Source organism: Ctenopharyngodon idella, chromosome 21 (assembly GCF_019924925.1).
Source record: "Ctenopharyngodon idella isolate HZGC_01 chromosome 21, HZGC01, whole genome shotgun sequence".
Lineage (NCBI taxonomy): Eukaryota > Metazoa > Chordata > Actinopteri > Cypriniformes > Xenocyprididae > Ctenopharyngodon > Ctenopharyngodon idella.
Window position 1 is genome coordinate 29,283,931 of NC_067240.1, and position 15,910 is coordinate 29,299,840.

A 15,910-nucleotide genomic window follows, 5' to 3' on the forward strand; every position below is an offset into this window, starting at 1 on the left:
TCACTGTCACCGCAGGAGGAGAGTCACAGTGTGGACACAAGTTTCCATGCAAATAAATCTATATAAGCTACTCTTGCTTTTTTCTGGCTAACTTAGAGAGAGAAGCTATTGATCGTGATCACAAAGAATTGATCAGCTGAAAAAGTGTACTAAAAAAAGCTGAGCGATAGACGAGTCATTTCTCACATCAAGTGTTACTCAAAATGTTTTGCTTTTAAACAAAAAGTCTTTATAATGATCAAAAAGAGTTTTCAGTTAAGTTAAGCACACAGATTGTGGAAAAAGTAATGATATACTATTCTGTACTTTGTTTATACATCATGGTGGTGTTTATTGTACTGCAATTAAACTGAATTTAAGTGTCATATTGCTTATTTGTTGTATTATAATAATTTTCAAGTGAAATGTGAGATTACTTTTTGATTACTTCAAATCAGGGGTTCCCAAACTCTTTTGTCAGCTGATCCCCTTAGATGTAATATTTCAATAATTTAAAAACATATTTGCATGTTCACGGTTCTCGGTCGAAATCAAATCACTAACAAGATGAGGAAAAGCAGTGAAAAGAAACGGAAATTCCCTTTAAATACCTGATTAAAACCTGTATTCATAATTCAATTTGTGAATCCATTTATGTATTTCTCTTTTTAAATTACATTTAGAAATTCCATTATTTTGAATTCATGCATGTATTTTTTTTTTTTTTTTTATTGATGGAATAATATTTCATTTTTCATTTTTATTTACTCTTTTTATTGACAATTAAAATATCAAATAATGAATTACTTTGTAATTATAGATTAATAAATTAATTTGTAAACAAATTTATTAATGCCTATTTTTAAATGTACAATTAGTTATTATTTAATGAAATGCTTTATTTTTACACTTGTGGTCCTCCCTAAATTTTTTCAGTAAATGTTTTATTTTATTTATTTCTAGTACTATATTATTTATAGGGCTGCACAACTTGGCCAAAAAATTATATTGCAATTATTTTGTCTTTTATGACAATTTGATATTGTCTCTCATATTGCTGCTGCTGAAACCAACTCAGACCCCTTTCAGGGTAATTATTATTATTATTATTATTATTATTATTATTATAATTATTATTATTATTAACTCTAATTATAAAAAGGAAGACATAAATACATTACTGTTGTAAATTACAGAATATCTGATGAGTATTTTTTATAATATTTATGTCTTAAATTCCTCAAGCTTCTAACATTTCAAATCCTCTTCCATTTATTTTGGTGGAATACTGGTGAAATTCTGTTACTGTCTACAGAAATTTTGGAAATTATGCAAATAAATTTGTGAATCACAAGCTTTATCACTATTTTAATCACTAAGGCCAGATGCATCCTTTCTTTGAGAACAGGTTGTTTCAGGTGTTTGTGAGAACCGTGCCAGCTAAAATTAGGGAAATGATGTTTTATTTGCCATGTCATTCACAGTCGTGAATCATATGTTCTGTGAGAACGCACATCTGCCACCCTCACGAGACCGTCAGACAGCTTGACAGGAAGAGGACTGTCTTCTGACTGGAATAATAAAGTGATCTACAGTTTGAAGACTTCTGCTGGATTCTGTGAATGATGGATTTGTGCAGTGTTCTCCTACTCAACTGCAGTTGTACAAACGTTTTGTATTGTGATGAGCTGTGATTCTCTGGTTATCAACAATCAGCATGTAAGCAATCAGCAGACATCATAAAATCCTTTCAGATACAACAGAAATAAATGCATTCATGCTGCTGTGCATGCTGGGATCTAGGACAGTACCTTGCACATCACAATATAATCGATGAGCAAATATACAAAAGATCCTGTTGAGTATTAGGTCACAGTGCACAGCGACTCAATAAACTAGCGGCAACAATGAAGAGTGTCTATTAAACAGCCTGTCCTGTGAGCAAAATATTTACACTAACTCAAGCACCAAGTTACAATAGAAACCCATTCAGAAACAGTGGTGTGGAGAGTAAGTTCAGTGGATTTAGCTTTTGACACGACCAAGCCGAATTTGAATCTGACTTTTTCTGGTCCCATGCTTCTCCATTTTCCCACATTATACCAGCTTGGAAAGGTGTTTACTTTAAAAAAAAAAAAAATGAATAAAATATTTTTAAAAGTGGAAATAAGGTGCTAAAGTATTTATAGGCCTATATTTGAAACTGGATATGGTGTTCTTAAGTTGATCAGGCTGGTACGTTGACTGTGACGGGTGAAGCTCATTTTTTTACCACAATCAAAAAATGTGGATAACCCTTACTGATCAGCAAGATTAATATGGTTAGGGGTAGGTGTAGATGATAAGTTAGGGACAGGGACAAGTGAGGTCCAATATAATCATATACATTGAATATTAAATCATAATCAATCATCAGTTTGTAGCAGTAAATCAGGAGGTATCATGTCAATCACAAGCGCAATACGGAGTACCCCAAGGCTCAGTTCTAGGACCGTTGCTTTTCACCCTTTACATGCTACCCTTAGGAGATATCACTAGAAAAAATGCCATTAGTTTTCACTTCATGGAATTCAACTAATGGAATGCATAGTTAACATAAATAAAAATTGGCTGACAAGTAATTTTCTACTACTAAATTCTGAAAAAAAGGTTTTAATTATTGGACCAAAAACCTCTGCACATAATAACCTAGAATACTGTCTAACACTTGACGGCTGCTCTGTTAAGTCTTCGTCGTCAGTTAGGAACCTGGGAGCGCTCTTTGATACCAATCTTTCATTTGAAAGCCACATTCCTAGCATTTGTAAAAACACATTTTTCCATCTTAAAAAGTCTCTAAACTACGACATATGCTCTCAATGACAAATGCTAAACAGTTAGTTCATGCATTCATGACCTCAAGGCTAGATTACTGTAATGCTCTACTGGGTGGTTGCCCTGCACACTTAATAAACAAACTCCAGCTGGTCCAAAACGCAGCAGCTAGAGTTCTTACTAGAACTATGACCATATTAGCCCGGTCCCTAAATACTGTATACATTTTAAAACCTTGCTGATTACTTATAAAGCTCTGAATGGTTTATCTCCCCAGTACTTGAGCAAGCTCTTAACGCATTATAGCCCTTCACGTCTATAGTGATTTCAAAATTCTGGCCAGTTGATAATTCCTAGAATATCAAAATCAACTGTGGGCGGTAGATCCTTTTCCTATTTAGCACCCAACTCTGGAACAAATTTCCTTGCCTTGTTTGGGAAGCAGACACACTCTTGTCAGATTAAATGTAGATTAAAGACCCATCTCTTTAGCCTAGCATACACATAGCACATTATCACATTTCTATAATTCAAATCCCTTAAAAAGATTATTAGGCTGCATAAATTAGGTCAACCGGAACTTGGAACACTTCCCATAACAGATGTTTTTTTTTTCTTTCCCAATTAAACTTTTTTTGCACTGAGTTACATCAGGACAATCAGCCACAGGCTCAAATAAGAGAACTCTATATAAAATAACAGATTAGAGAACATGGACATTCAGCGGTGGAAAATTGCTGAAACTTTTACTATGCATACAAATGCAAATCTGAACAAATTATAAAGAATACACAAAATGCTCGACAGCTCCAGGAGAGAGTGAGACAAGTATATTATCGTACAAGGTTTATAACATTTAAAGAGACATATCAAGTACTAGAAAATGATTCAGTATTTTAGTTGATGTTTTGTTTTTATGAAGCTCTGATTGCTGAGAGACACGAAAGGCTTTAGATATGCACTATACATATCATGCTATCCACTGTCTCACCAGTGACTGTGTCTGCCAAATATTTTTCCAATTATTCGGTAGAATTCGTTATTCATTTTGAAGCCATTATCCATGCATTTCCAAATAAGGCATTCAATTTCGGACACATACCTAGAGGTGAGTATATGCACAGTCCTTAATTGTCTCTGTGATATGTTGCATGTGTTTAATTTGGATCTGGCCTGGAGGATGGTAGGAGACAGGGCATGACATGAACTCAGAATAAAAACTGCAGTTATTGTTTTGTAAGGGTGCACTAACTGCGGCTGTGCATAGCCTTCTGAATGAACCCATTGTTAGGGAAAAGTGGCTGAAGTGTATTTGTAACAATGAGACTGATGATTCCAGTCTGATCTGAACAGTTTGAGTGGCACATTTCAGCTCCAAAGGAAAGATGGAGCAGTTAAAACTATATTGAACCCAACAACAAACCCATAATCCATTGGTACCATGGGTCTAAATTGAATGAGGATGTGGGCAAAAAAGCCCCCAAAATTCAAAATTGTGAAAAGATGGATTTCAAAATCTTACAGTCACTGCTGGAAAGGGTTCAAATATGCAAAAAAATGCTGGAAAACTAAAGAATCTGCAGGACCTGGAGGATTTTTCTGAAGAACAGAGCTCAGTTTAACTGCTCAGAATAAACAAGAGACTCATGAACAACCATCACACAACAAAAAAAACAGTCGTAGATCATCCAGGTAACCACACACAGTATTAAGAAACAATGGTTCACAAACTTTTGAATGGGGTCATTTTAATAAATTCAGCTATTTTTTTGTCTTGTGGATTACATGTAAACATCTTTTATGTAAAATATCTTACTCAGGACAGTACTAAATAAAAAATAACATGCATTTTGTATGATCTCTCGGTAACACTTTATTTTAGGGTATTTTAACTAGTTGCTTATTAGCATGCATATTACTAGAATATTAGCTGCATATTAGTAATTATTAATGCCTTATCCTGCATGACCTTATTCTACATTCTTAATCCTACCCAATACCTAAACTTAACAACTACCTTACTAACTATTAATAAGCAGTAAATTAGGAGTTTATTGAGGGAAAAGTCGTAGTTAATAGTGAATACATGTTCCCTATTCTAAAGTGTTACCGATCTCTCTTATTTTGTTAAAATTACATTTTCACAGTTTCTGCAAGTGGTTCACATACTTTTTCTTGCAACTGTATTTTGATATCCATTTGGTCCCATTGATTCCGCTTTCACATTTCATATGATTATGCATACCTTTATCTTGTTTAGTTCATTAAGTAATGTGTTTAAGGCCCTTTGTTTTCTCATCCATTTATCAAGTCACATCTATGTATAGTTTGGTTGTGGTTTGGTTTGGTTGCATTTATTAATAAACACTTGCACTCAGATTCTCACCTTATCTCTTCTTGCCTGCACGCAAATGTGACAGAAGACCGGACCCAACAATATGAGTTCAGCGGAGGTTGCTTTCCATCCTGAGGACCAGCTACTCTCCCTCCACCAAGATGGCTGACCCTGGAGGATTATGTGCAGGAATTTCTGGAGATCAGCCACCAAATGCCCTGGAACGATGACACAATGAAGGTGTGTTTTTGAGTGGACTGAACAATTCCATGTGATGACTGTGCAAGAAACCACCTGTTCTCTGGCTCAGGACCTGGGCTGAGTGCTTCCTCCATTACTGTGGGACAGATGGTAAAGGAAAACATCACCACCAGTCCGGGAGCAGCAGAGCCCAGTCTACTCCTTCCCTTCCAGCACCTCCAGCCATCTCTGAACCTTCAGAGTCTGCGCCAGACTTGACCTTTCTTGCTCTCTATCATACAGTCCAGGCACCCCATGGCCGCAAAGGAGGAAGAATACATCTTCCTCCAAACACTCTGCAATAAGTCCAGGAGTCACAGAGCTCCCAAGTCCAGTGTTCCCAAATATAGTGCTTCCAAGTCCAGTCACAGCCACGGAGGTCATTCCTCATCTCTGCCATGGAGGCTGTCCACCTTGGTCTTCCCCTCCACCGGCTCTGCTGTGATGGTCTCCAGCTCCCTCGACAGCCTGTGCATCAGGTCCGCTTCCACTCGGTGGTCTCGGCCTTTGTCTTTTGTTGATGTTGATCATTTTATTGCTAGCAGTCTATAGTATTCTGATTTTGATTTATTTACTGTTGAATGTCTGATGATCACATTAGCTTACATGTGTGTAAGCAATTTTAACTCAATTTATATTGTCTTCTTTGCCTGTATTTTTATCCGGAGATGCTGTACTATTCCACAAGATGCGTAACAGCGCCCCCTACCATATAACAGTGAAAACATGGACTGCCGGAAAAACTTGTCAATGGCGGGAAAGAGTTAAAGTATTTGACATAAAAGATAACACAGCCTTTTTCAAAGGTAAAAAAAGAAAATGCCCTTTGGGAATCAGTTCCAAATATTGCCCCTTAATGGAAAAGTTAATTGGTACACATGCATTGTTACTCTTTTTACGTGCAAAAAAAGCTAAGATCTTTAAATTAGCACAAATTGGCCTGTTTATATGTAAGGGTCATGTGAAAATGGTCATGTGACTCTGATTTTTGCTTTATTGTGATGAGAACTTGACTATCATTACAAATCGACCTCAATAAAATGTTATAAATGGAAGAAAAATAAAATGTATGATATTTTCCAGTGGGATGTCTATTGCAGACACACATCGCTAGTGTTGTCTCCAGTGGGGTGGGGCGGGCAGGCAATAATCAGATATCACAATATTTTTTAAGGCAGTTATCAATATAAACTTATCTTATATTTGACAACAGGAATCATAAAAAGAAGAGATCAAGTATGGATCCATTTGGTGGCAGGCTCTGAAAAAACAACACAAAGAGTAAAGAAATTATTTATGCCATGTGCTAATTGTTGCACAGTCAGGATAAATAAGAATTCTCTGCCAAACTTCTAATTTCAGCTGGTGGCATAATGGTGTTGTGAAACTTGCCCCAAATTATTTAAAAAAGAAAGAAAATGAAAAAAGTAAGGAAAAGCATGTGGGTCCAATAGCTGCAAGTGACGGCGTTCTCCTGAATTATGCTATTTGTTTTTCAATTCTAAAGGCCTTTGAGGCCTGCTTTCAACATATTTCACTAGGTCCCTAAAGACAGAGAGAAAAAAGGAAGGGGTGAGAGAAAGTGTGCTGGTGCAGTAGAGACACAGTAGTTTGGGGGCATCATGTATTCCTAATGGGGCAGGCTTCATAGGGAATTCATTTCCCACAACTCTCAAAGGCATCGTTCTCACTTTTTCTCTCGCAGTGTGCCACGGCCAACACACATGCATACGCATAAACAGCAGCGGCGTGTGCTGGACCTCTGGAACGAAGAGGCAAAGTTCCCTCTCTGCCTTCGGCCTTTAGTCCAGTGTGATGTTTACATGGTTTCTGGGTTTTTAGAACAACATTTATTTTACACTGTACTAATAAATAGTATGCAATAAATACAATGTTATAATTAGCGCTGTTGATTTAACACATTAATTTAATTAATGAGTTATGGAACAATAATGACCATAAAATTAAAGATATCAGGGCAAAAATGCCTCTGTATGATATTTATATCATATCATATAGATAAGCAATATCACATGTTTGCTGTTTTTGTCCAAACAGCATGAGTGTAAATGTGATATTGATTTTATACAACAGTTCAATAAATAAGAAACTAATATTGTGTTATATTTTGGACACAATATTGTCTGCTTTTGCTCAGTTTTGTCGATGAAAATATTACCTGTAAACTACAGTGGTTCAACCTTAATGTTATGAAGTGACGAGAATACTTTTTATGCACCAAAAAAAAACAAAATAACGACTTTATTTAACAATATCTAGTGATGGGCGATTTCAAAACACTGCTTCATGAAGCTTCGAAGCTTTACAAAGTCACGTCAACTATTGAAATCGCAAAACACTTACGACGTAACGAAGCCTCATTTACTGAATTCACGTGACTGTGGCGCTCTGAACCACTGATTCAAAACAAATGATTTGCAAAGCTTCAGTGTTTTGAAATCGCCCATCACTAGATATTGTTGAATAAAGTTGTTATTTTGTTTTTTGGCGCACAAAAAGTATTCTCGTTGCTTCATAACATTAAGGTTGAACCACTGTAGTCACATGAACTGTTTTAAATACGTCTTAAATATGGACATCTGAAAGTGTTAATTATCTTGTTGTCAATGCAGGCCTCACTGAGCCATCGCATTTCATCAAAAGTATCTTAATTTGTTTTCTGAAGATGAACGAAGGTCTTACGGGTGTGGAACGGCATGAGGGCGAGTAATTAATGACAGAAATTTCATTTTTGGGTGAACTAACCCTTTAACACAATAATGACTTTAAACTATCTTTTGGAGGTAATTTCTCAGCCAAATTTAATGTGCAATTAAATTGTGATTAATTAGATTAAATTAATCATCACATCACGTAATTAATTAGATTTAAAATTGTAATTGCTTGACAGCCCTAGTTATAGTAAATACGACCATACTATTTATTAAAATAAATGTCAAAGGTCTCAAGTTTTTGCTTTTGTAAGCATTTTGTAGAATTTTTTTTATCTACAGTTTCCCTGATTAAGAAGTACACAATCAGTCTCTCCTTATGATTAATTCAATTACTCATAAGGTTGCCAAACAATCCTGTAAAATATGGAATCGTCCCACTTACACTGAATGCATACAAAATGAGGCTTGTTCCATTTTTTGGTGTCCCACAACCAAAAACTCTGCATTTGAATCAGCTTTGCATGTGTAGCGGGTACAGGATCTCCATATCAGCTGACAGTTAAGTGTTCCCAGCAATCTGTGGAATGGTGGAATAAAAACAAAACTGTGCGTGTGATCAGCTCCGGTCTTGCTGGGTTATATATTTTTCCAAAACGTTCACATTAAAACAAACACAAATGTCGAAAATATACATTATGTCACATTAAATCATTTTTTTCGCAAATATTCACTGTTTCAGTCTCTTTCTTGCAATTACACAGCGTTTTCATGAAGATCTGTCCATCAGCCAATCACTGTGTTACTCATTTGCATATTCAAAATGCTGTTCAGTGTCACATGACTTTCTGTGCTTTCTCACAATCCAAAGCAAATAAAAAAATATATATATATATATCACACATGTATTCAAACATTGAGTTTCTGTAGGTTTTACCCATTTAAGACCTTTCACAAGCATTTTAAAGTGGATTAAACATTATATAATCAATACTGTAGCAGGACATACATAGCATCCAATCGCGGGTGAACATTGCGATTACATTTAATGATTAATCATGCAAAACTTTATCAAAAGGAATCAATTTCCAACGCTTAATATGCACTAACATGTATTCTTTCAACATCCATTCAGATTGACATATAAAACAATTGACTAACCTGTGGAATAAAGACAGGATCAACGCAGCAGACCCATAACAACACACTGCACTCATAGCGCCCTTTACTGGTCTGGCAGAACCACCATTCCCTCATTGTATTTCCACATACAGAGAATATATTAAATACATCAACTGTGACGAACCAACAATTGGGGCATCACATATGCAAGTGTTAAAAATCACACGTTAGGAAAGCGAAATTTCAAAAGATATGTGTGGCCGGCCTGTGCAGGTATGCGACTGTTATTGGTATACACTGGAAAACATTATATTTGCTGCTTGTTCAATGTACTTCTAATGAGCTAAAACACCAGGTAAAGTAAAGAACAAGGCAAAGACATTAATTTTGAGTTAAAAAAGTTTCTTCAAAATATATTGAACTGGGCCTGGGACTGGTAGCTAGTAGTTGTGATACACAGAGTTAGATGGATGATTCATGTTGGTGCTCATGGTATTCTAGCAGAAAAATCTATTCTAACAATCTAGAAGAATGTGGGAATATTATCCATCTTGGGCTAGACTGAGTTAACAATGTGTGTCTGAATTCGCCCCAATGTTCTTCACTCAAGGAAAACTGATATTTAGAGATAATTGTTGATACATTTTTGAGATCTTTTGCTGTATTTCTAAGTTGGTGCAGAAGGTGGCAGAGGGGGCAGTGGAGATAGAAGTAATAAGGTATTGATTTTCAGATTTGAAGATGGGGAGGGGGTTTATAACATGATAAGATAAAAACAATTTGACGAAGAGCTGAAAAAATACACACTAGCACAAAGACAGAAATATGTTTGATTTCTCGCTATGTTGTTGGGTTTTTTATTAGTATTATTTTATTGCATGTCCTTCCTTCACCCTTCTAAGGTCACATGTTTATGGGCTCAGAGTGGTTGAAAATCTCAGATACACTCAAACTTGAATTTATAGTTAACAGTTTTCACTTCTTTTGTTGAGAAAGAAGTGAATAATTTCAGACTTAGCAATCAAAATCCATTGCTCACTGATCTTCAGTGAAGACATCTGTCAGAGTTTATGCAGGCCTCTACGACTGCTGCCAGAAACCTCAGAGCAGCAGAATGCTTTTCTTGGCATCCGTCTCTACACAAAGGTATGCTGGAGATTTCATGATGTCTCGCAGTCACAGCTCTGAAATGGTGAAAGTTATGCACCACTAGTGGCAGCAAATGCAATTGAATGCAATTGTAATGTCTTGTGTTTTTATAAAAAATAAAAACGTGTAAGTTGATGAATAAATCCTGGTCAGGCCCTGATGAGACTTGTTTAAACACAAAGCTGTCCTGCACATTCACGCTAACACACAATCGCCATATAGCACTTTTCATACTGCACGCACAGCATCATGCTTATGCATTATGTTTTAGAGGATGTGCCCATAGATAATCTGGAAGTGCTGATATAGATGAGTGAGGCAGAATTCTCCAGCAAGAACACAGTATGCTATCTTTACTATTCATATATTCTCTCCTGAGTATTATCATCAGCATCTTTCCATCTATAACCCATGGGAGGGTCCAATAAAATGGAAGTTGTCTGATTTAGCATTGCTATTACAGCAACTACAAAAACCTGTAATGTTTATCCTCAAATCAGAGGAAATAAAAGTCATAAACCTGTCACTGTGCAGCTATGGCAAAAGCAATAACCTCTCAAATGCAGGGAAACAGGTGCTAGAACATCTGCGTACACTTTGATAGCTATCCTTAATTAGAGAGATTTTAATGTAAAATGTTGTGAATGTTAGGCTGACAAGTTTAGATGTTACACAAGATAGTAAAAACATTATAAAGATCATTAATTTTTCTGTTTTACATAACTAATCATTTGAAGTCAGCTTAAACCTTTGCATTTTATGTCTCACATTACACACTTATCAGGGGTCCCACAGGGTTCAGTGTTGGGTCCTATTTACTTCTCCATTTATAGCTGATCGCTCAAAAATGTGGGATGATATCATATTGTATGGCATTTTCATTATCTAAATTTGATTTTAAAAAGACATTTGACCTAGTGGGTTCCTCCAAAAAGCACAGCTAACATACAATCAGTTGTTCATGATTTAACGTTACATACAAAATACAATATGTACAGTCTATAATTTACAGACAATATATAACACAATAAGAAATACACTTTTCTTCATAAGTCAAAAACTATTGCACTATTAGGGAAAACACCCTCAAAAATGTTCTACTGAATCAATTTAAATAATAAAGTCATACAATTGTTTTCATAACTAGCGTCACAGTGCCACGTCATCACTGCCATGATAACATCATGTGTGTCAACATCTGTCATTTGTCTTAACCTTCAACCAATAACCTAAACATTAAATAGGAAGGTTAAATTCAAAGATATCAAACAAGAAAAACACTAAACATCCAAAAAAAAAAAAAAAAAATCTGTTTCAGTGGTACAGTGCTAATAAAGGCCTGACATCTCTGTAGCTGATTATTCACTGTGTATCGTTCCACTGTCTATTTCTGAAACCTCAGAGAAAAGCTTTGCACATCTTCTCGACATTTTCAAGCTGGAAGACTACTAATCGCCTCAAGCCTGTCTATCTACATCTAAATCTGTTCTACATCTTAGCTGAAGTTCACACAGCTATCACATTCAGGTGCATTAAAATCTCAGCCATCATCCTAGACATCCAGCTCTTCTGTGTGGTCACCCAAAACAGGGTTGTGTCCTTATTACACTTTAGTTCAGGCCTGTACACAAGCTGCAAGTAAATGACAAAATAAAATTCAAGATTCAGTTTTTGTCCCACAGCACAAACAATGTTACCTTCAATCAAGCAGCACAACTCAGTCCTGCTGATAGGGGCAACTTATACTGTAGCTCCCTGATGTTTGCTCAGACAGGACTCGCACTTGACTTCTGTCCATTTTCATTTTGTTAGGTAAAAACTTTCATACTCAGTATCTTGTGCAGGTTTGCAATCGCAAGACTGTTGACCTCAGTGTCTGTAAGGGCTGATATTTCCCCATTCTCTCAAGGAGATATTCCACTGTTGACTCCACATTTTCATTAAATCTTCCCAAGAACACATTTTGGGAGAAGGCACACAAATGTGAAATTACACCTTGAAAAGCCGTAGTGCTCGTTGTTACCATTCTTGATCTCTTCTGTCTCAAAGCTCCGCCCACGCTACTTGATTGACACTCCTCATTTGCATTTGATTTGCCATTTTCGATGTTGGTTTGAGCATTTGATTTATGATTTGAGCATTGAATTATAGATTTAATTATGACAGGTTGATAATGAAAATTAAAAATCAAATACAAATGAGTTTTAATTTGATTTTTGATACAGTTCATGCTTGAAATTGCATTTCAGCATTTGACTTGAGCAGCTGTTTTGAGACTTTGATTATTATTTGATCTTTTTAAGCATTTGAATTTTCATTTTAATTTTGTTAGGAAAAAACTTCTATATGAACGTGCAAGGATTCCGCTGCCATTTATTTTAGCTTTTTCCAAGAGCTCTGATTGGCCAGATGGCCCAGTCTGTTGTGATTGGTCGACCGCTTACAGTGCGTGTTGGAAAACAAACGCTCATTAGCATTTCTGAATTTCAGCTCCTGATCTTCCTCAGCAATACAAACAGTAACGATGGCGTCAGTTTTACCATATCAATCTTATTCTTTGGAAGTGCATCAAAGTGGATTTGCTTTGGCAGCAGAAAACAGCGTCTTCTCGACACAAACAACACGAACCAAACTCTTCCAGTCTCAGATACAACTACAGTGATTGAGGGCGGGGCAAAGCAGATGCTGTTCAGCCAATGAAGCGCATAGGCAGGCATTATGCAAATTAGTTACAAACCTACATAATTCTTGCAAGAAGTAAGATTGGAATTGCTGACAACTCATTTCAGACAGTTCAGAATCGTTTCTTTCTTTTGGGAGAAAGCAACTTTGATCTTTAAAACTTTGCAGACCTTTTACCTTCACAAACAGCTCTATTACACACTACATGAAAGGTAATATCCCAAAAAGCATGATGGGGCACTTTAATAACTCGCAGGAAAGCATTGGACAAAGTTTGAAACTTATTTTGGTCTGAGACTTTGTTTTAATCCTTGTAGATGTGAAGAACATTAGTGTCCCCCAGAAGAATAAAAGACAAAGACACGAAATTCAGAAAGGAGGAGGTGATTAAAAGTGCTGCTGTAACACATGTGTATCACATCTTCAGCTGTAATGACACCTTCATTGTGTGTTTTTCACACAAACACACACAAATAGCCACCTACTATAAAAGTCTAAGTGAATATTCAACATCAGGGCCTGTCTTTACACTCTCAGCTAACTCGCGTCGGTTCACAGCTGTGCTGTTGAAAACACTTTTCAGCATCTTTTCCTCATGAAATCCATTTTAAACTATTGTTAAAGGTACTGCGTTAGTAAAGATTGGCCAGTGTCTCCAAACATATTCACATGACCAAAGACAGATTATCAAAGGACACAATCTCAAAACCATACGTAGAACCATAACATATGTTACCTTCTCTCTACAGAAAGAGGCAGGACAACTTGGGTGTGAACAGATCATAAATCAACATTTATCATAAACGGCTCCTACACCACATGACTCAATGTGAAGAAACAAAAGAGTAAAGCCACTTTTGTTCACATGAACACTTCCTGTCAAAGCACATTGGAATAATTTCGCTATTATCACCTTCATGTCATGTTGGTGAAAGCAGCTGTTTGTGCTAGCTCTTTTCATCATTATTCATTTCACCCATTACCACCTTCATTTCTGTTACAATCATTCTGTCTGGATTGGATCTGTACCAGATACGGAGCGAACGATAGAAGCCTTTAATGCCCTGTGTGTTGTGCTCAGACCTACAGAATGAAAGAGCAGCGTTTCATATTCCCAAACTTCACTTTTCGACCCCTCAACGTGAGGTTGAAGCCATCGGAGCTTGCGACACTGACTCTCCTTGAGGTGGTTCTGACATCCAGCTTTTATTTCGTTGTACCTTTATCTCTCTTAACAGGATGTAGCAATCCATTAACGCTTCTCTTCATCCACAAAGTGACCCAGTCGACCTACTTTCTTTTCCTCTAACTCCATGCTCCTCTCTCTTTCCACTCTCTCCACCTTTTGTTTTTGCTCTTTTTTATTCTTTTCTCTTTTTTTGCAATGCCCACTACAAGTCACCTTTTAAGGTTTTGACCCTGAATGGATATGGCTTAGTGCACAGCCCACCCTCCCTTTGTCACGGAGTCCCCAATCGGTCAGAGACGCTGAAGCATGAATGAGGAAATGTCAGCTGAAAATGGGTCGGACAGCACATTTCTCTATTACAGATATTTAATAACCACGATATAATATCCATCAGGTCTAAGAAATGTAATAGGGGTCTTTGTACATCATTGAGAAAGTCTGCATTGTGTTGTGCAGCTGTCACAATAAGGGTGTGTTCTCACTTGTTAGGTTTGGTTTGCTTGCTTTGTTAATGCGGTTCATTTGAATAAGTGTGAACGCTGCCATCCAAACCTTGGTGCACACCAAACAAGAGGACCGAAACCCACATTTTCAGGGATCTCTGTCCACTTTTAAACAAACTTTGGTGCAGTTCGGCTCAAATATGAACGCAACATGGACCAAAGATATCTAAAGGAACCAGAAACAATCCAGGCCAAACAAACCAGGAGAACTACAAGTGTGAACACACCCTAAGATAATGAATATAAAATTAAGAATCAGGCATATCATTATGACCGCCTTCCTAATATTGTGTTGGTCCCACTTTTGCTGCCAAAACAGCCCTGACCCGTGGAGGCATGGACTCCACTAGACCCATGGTGGAGCCTCAATGGATTGGACTTGTTTGATCAGCACATCCCACAGATGCTTCACTGGATTGAGATCTGGGGAATTTGGAGGCCAAGTCAACACCTCAAACTCGTTGTTGTGCTCCTCAAACCATTCCTGAACCATTTCTGCTTTGTGGCAGGAGCATTATTCTGCTGAAAGAGGCCACAGACACCAGGGAATACTGTTTCCATGAAAGGGTGTACATGGTCTGCAACAATGCTTCGGTAGGTGGTACGTGTCAAAGTAACATCCACATGGATGGCAGGACCCAAGGTTTCCCAGCACCGGCTTGCCTTCTTCCCATAGTGCATCCTGGTGCCATGTGTTCCCCAGGTAAGAGACGCACACGCACCCGGCCATCCACGTGATGTGAAAAAAAAACGTTATTCATCAGACCAGGCCACCTTCTTCCATTGCTCCGTGGTCCAGTTCTGATGCTCACGTGTCCACTGTTGGCTCTTTCGGCGGTGGACAGGGGTCAGCATGGGCACCCTGACTGGTCTGTGTCTATGCAGCTCCATACACAACAAACTGATGCACTGTGTATTCTGACACCTTTCTATCAGAACCAGCATTAACTTCTTGAGCAATTTGAGCTACAGTAGCTCGTCTGTTGGATCGGACCACACGGGCCGGCCTTCGCTAAGCCTTGGACACCCATGACCCTGTCGCCGGTTCACAACTGTTCCTTCCTTGGAGCACTTTTGATAGATACTGACCACTGCAGACCAGGAACACCCCACAAGAGCTGCAGTTTTGGAGATGCTCTGACCCAGTCGTCTAGCCATCACAATTTGGTCCTTGTCAAACTCGTTCAAATCCTTACGCCTGCCCATTTTTCCTGCTTCTAACACA